Source organism: Priapulus caudatus, unplaced genomic scaffold, assembly GCF_000485595.1.
Source record: "Priapulus caudatus unplaced genomic scaffold, Priapulus_caudatus-5.0.1 Scaffold488, whole genome shotgun sequence".
NCBI lineage: Eukaryota > Metazoa > Priapulida > Priapulimorpha > Priapulimorphida > Priapulidae > Priapulus > Priapulus caudatus.
This window is the reverse complement of record NW_014577549.1, coordinates 78,738-84,110: the sequence shown is the minus strand read 5'-3', so window position 1 is coordinate 84,110 and position 5,373 is coordinate 78,738.

The window sequence follows — 5,373 nt, the reverse complement described above, 5'->3', positions numbered from 1 at the left end:
TAATAGTCTAATTATAATAATCTCTTATTATTCACTCCTGATAATATTAAGGCCTAAAAATATAAATGATGTGTTTCTGAGAACGGTCTTGAAAAAATTAGGTAGGGTAGGTAGGGTTTTTTTTTTAATAAAAAAATTTGAAAATGTCAAGTGTTCAGAGGTGAGGTGAGTACCATATTCTAGGAGTTTATGATTTATTTTTTGATTGATAATTGATTTTTGAGAATTGAGAATTGATTTATTTTTATTTTTTTTATAAATTTTGATATTTTTTTGAAAATGGAGAAAAAAAAGGGTCGGCCCCTATTTGCTTAGTAGGGTCGGGTTCTCGGAAACACATCTTTTTTTTTTAGGTCTAACCTCTTAAGCTGGGCTTATGTCGGGTTGCGATTGAACGCGACTCTATGCGACTGCAGGCGACTGGCTGCCACTAGTTGCTCGGAATAGAACAGTGGGCAACTAGTCGCAACTGATCTTCCAGTTGCTTTCAGTCGAGTCGGCTCGCAAACGCGCTTATGTCGACATCGATTTTACGGCAACTAGTCGCTGCCGATTGCTTCCATTTGCTCGAAATCCAGTTGCTTCCAGCCGAGTCGGCTCGCAAGCCCGACATAAGCCCCGCTTTAGTGTCACACGTTTTTTATTTAGCCGGTCTCCTCTGATTTGACTTTATTATAAACTTCTACAATGACAGAAAGAGCTCATCTGGGTTTCCTTTAATATACTTTGAGGGCATGCAATGATAGGACGTGAACCTGGAAAGGTACAAATCAGCTTAGCTTTGATGTACTACACTACAAGAATGGGTGGCTATTTCAGGTGGTGCTACTGCAGTGTTTTAAGACTAGTATATTGTCCTGGGGTCCACATGTCTGTATTGGATTTCCCACATCTAGCTACACAGACTTGTGCCCCGCAACCCACTACATTTCACCTGAATTCTCCAAAGACATACTAGTGGGCCTAACTCTTAAAAATTACTATTGACTACTATGGCACTGCATTCACTAACATACTACGTACACTACACTCTCTCTTACTTTCCCTCGTTGTCTCTGCAATTTGGGCAGGTACACGCCATGCGCCTGACTCGCCGCACGCCTGTCTGGATCTGCAGTCCGTCTATCGACTCTCCGCTCTGAGTTTCTGGTGACAAATTGATCTAAACAGAGACAAAAAGGAAATGGCTAGCATCATTTCATGTGGATCACAGACTCCATACATAATGTACCGTATATTTCTATATCCACCACTGCGACGTTGAACTTCGGTACCGGATATTTCTATATCCACCACTGTGACGGATAAATTTACTTCTGTGCAACTGTCGACGACAGTCGCAGGAACTATTAAAGGGACAGTAGCCTCTAGGATTTTACTGCATACAACTGTACTTACTGTATAACAAATCGTCTATACCCACACGTATTTGTCACCAGACACCTAATTTAATTGTTATAATTAATTACACATCAACGCTACGAAATTCGTTATTTGTGTAATGTTTGTTCTTTTTCTTTTATTAAATCACAGATTGAACCTTGCTGTGTGCGTGGTATCTCTACGGGCTATATCGTGTTAAAGGGGGAGTTTGCTCTAGGTTCTAGGGTTATTTTCAGCTAATTTAGGTTATAATTACGCTACATAAGAAGTTTCATGGTTCAATCACCATTAGAAATATTTAAAAAAAATGCTATTTAACCGAACGATATTCATTTTAGGGCAAATTTATCCATATTATAACTGAAACTATATGTCGTTTATAAGATATTACAATCCTTTTGCTTTTAAATGAATAAATAAGAAACACCCTCGGTCTGTATAGCCCTTGGCTGGAAAGTGGTTTTGCGCAACTTATCAGATCGTGCGCTTTGAGTGGCGCCACCGTCGTTGTAATCAAACTGTAGTCGTTAGTTTTAAAACATTTTTTAAATATATTTCTAATGGTGATTGAACCATGAAACTTTTCATGTAGCGTAATTATAACCTAAATTAGCTGAAAATAACCCTAGAACCTAGAGTAAACTCTCTCTTTAACACGATATAGCCCGTAGAGATACAACGCACACAGCAAGGTTCAATCTGTGATTTAATAAAATAAAAAGAACAAACATTACACAAATGAGTCATAACGTTTACATGCTATGTATGTTATAATTATACTATTATATTATTAGGCTACTATCTATGACTATGTTACTATGTATCCTAATCTATAGTCTGAGTTTCCTCTGACCAATGCCCACACCAATGATTTTGGTGGAATTGGTGTGGGTTAGGTCAGAGCAACTTGCCCCCTAAATTTTGCCCCCCGCCTCTAGGAATTTGCTCAGCCTACGGCCCTGCACTCACACACACACACACACACACATCACACACACACACACACACACACACACACACACACACACACACACACACACACACACACACTGTATTACACACATTAATCTTCGCGAAATACCCAGTGACTGACTTGCCATATTGACCCAGCATCACTGACAATTATAATTTCAGGTCAGGCAGAGTGTGATTCTGGTCAAACACAATAAAGTGGCAGGTCATCCAAACCCAAACAGCGCAGCTGGAAACACCGACTGGCAACGTCACATCTGTAAGTAATCATACATCTCTCACTCATGGTGGACGTCACATCCATCATAAGTGTAGTATTACTGGTGGTGGTGGTAGTAGCAGTAGCAGTAGTAGCAGTAGTAGTAGTAGTAGCTAGTAGTAGTAGTAGCAGTAGTAGTAGATAGTAGTAGTAGTAGTAGGTAGTAGTAGTAGTAGCAGTAGACTGCATTAGTAGCAGTTAGTAGTAAGCAGTAGTAGCAGTAGTAGCAGTAGTAGTAGCAGTAGTTGTACTGGTAGTGGCCGCAGCAGCACCGGCGAGGGGTAGTAATAGTAGGTACCAGTAACAGTGCAGTGGTACTGATCTATAGTGGTTGGTGATGGCTCAGTATTGGTTGTTAGAAACATTTTTATTACCACAGACGTTGACATTACAGGAACATGCGTAAGCGACTGCCAGCTTCTAAGCAGTGATTTTCTAAACCAGAAATATTGGCATTTAATGCGGGCTAACTATTTAGGGAGTTAGCTGTGACTGCTTATTATTGTGTTAGTGAGGCTTAAATAAATTATATTCGTCCGTTCAGATTGGCGCTAATTTGGCTGCTAAAGTTCAGTTCCCTCGTGTGTGAACCCACTGGTAATTCTGTCATAGAGAAGTTTTGAAAAGCCCAATGCACGAGCTGAAGGCCTGACGGGGAGCAAGGGGGGGCAGCTCACCCCCTGCTTGTGTTTGACACCACGTACGTGACAGTTCGAGCCGTCAGCTACGTCACGATTCGAGAACTTGCTGCGCACGTCAGCTGATGTCACACATTGGCGGATGGATGGGCGATTTATCGGACGGGAAATTATCTATAGCCAACAAATTTGTCAAATCGACAATACGACTTAAAGCGTAAAAGAGCACAATGCTACTTACCAAATGCGAGCATGCAAGCACAATAAGTTATCCTAGCTTGGATCGTTGAAAACAGCGATCTCGGGCGGTGATCGGAGAAATTCCACGTTTTGGTTATGGGCAAGTTGCTCTGACCTAACCCACACCAAATCCACCAAAATCGTCGGTGTGGTCATTGGTCATAAAAACTCAGACTTAGCTAATCTAATGACATGTTGAGTTTACCTCTAATAACTGGTCTGGAATAATTATTATTAAATCACACTAAAGCAGTGCTAAACTTTGTAATAAAAATAGGCTAATAGGACCTTTAAACCATTGCACACAATTCTTATCTTCAAAATAATACGTACTAGTTATATTTACGACTGTAAAACTTACAACATTGCAGGGCCGGTGCTGAGCAAATTCCTAGAGGGGGGGAGGGCCAAAATTTCGCGCGGGCCAAGTGCTCTGACCTAACCACACCAATTCGACCAAAATCATCGGCCTCGTGTGAGGCATTCGGTCAGCAGGAAACTCCGGACTATAGATTAGGATACATCAGTAACATAGTCATTAGATAGCTAGCTAATAATATAATAGGTATAATTATAACATATATTACTTAAGCATGTAAACGTTATGACTCATTTGGTGTAATGGTTTGTTCTTTATTCTTTTATTAAAATCACAGATTGAACCTTGCTGGTGTGCGTGGTATCTCTATGGGCTATTGTGTTAACTAGTTTGACTGTCTTAATTAGTGCACAGAATAAATTTATCCGTCACAGTTGGTGGATATAGAAATATCCGCGCGTACAGAAGATTCAAACGTCGCCAGTGGTGGATATAGAAATATACGCTACGATTATGTATGGAGTCTGTGGTCCACATGATAATCGATGCCTAGCCATTTTCCTTTTTGGCTTCTGTGGTTAGATCAATTGTCAACCAGAAACTCCAGAGCTGGGAGAGTCGACTAGACGGGACTGCAGATCAGGGACAGGCGTCTCTGCGGCTTGACGTCAGGCGACATGCGTGTACCTGCCCAAAATTGCAGAGACAACGCCGAGGGAAAGTAGAGAGAGTGTAGCATGTAGTATGTTCAGTAAATGCGTTCCATAGTTAGTTCAATAAATTTTTAAGAGTTAGCGCCCACTTAGTATGTCTTGGAGAATTTACAGGTGAAATGAGTGCCGGTGCGCGGCACAAGTGTTGTGTAGTAGATGTGGGGAAATCCAATACCAGACATGTGGAACCCAGGAATACACTAGTCTTAAAACACTGCAGCCCTAGCACCACCTGAAATAGCCCCACCCGATTCTTGTAGTGTAGGTACATCAAAGCTAAGCCTGATTTTATACTTTTCCAGAGTCTCACAGTCCTATTCACTTTGCATGCCCTCAAAGTATATTAAAGGAAACCCAGATGAGCTTTTTCTGTCATTTGGAGAAGTTTATCATAAAGTCAAATCAGAGAGAGACCGCCTAAATAAAAAATGCTGCCCGCTGTGGACAATAAAGCTGGGCGCTTATTTTGGGGCTTGCGAGCGACTCGCGCTGGAAGGCAACTGAGATTTCTAGGCAACGTGGAAGCGATCAGCCGCGACTAGTTGCCGCTAAAATCGACCTTTGTCGACATCAAGCGCGCTTGCAAGACCGACTCGATCGAAAAGTAAATACTGTGAAAACGTCAGTGCGTCCAGTTGCCTACTTGCTTCTATTCCGAGCAACTTAGTGGCGGGCCAGTCGCATGCCAGTCGCATAGAGTCACGTCGAGGTCGGCAATTTCAAATCGCACCCGACATAAGCCCGGGCTTTAAGAGGTTAATATTATCAGGAGTGAAAATAAGATGATTATATATTAGACTATTTATTATTCACACTTGATGTTGTGTTTCTCCAGTGGCCACCAGGGGG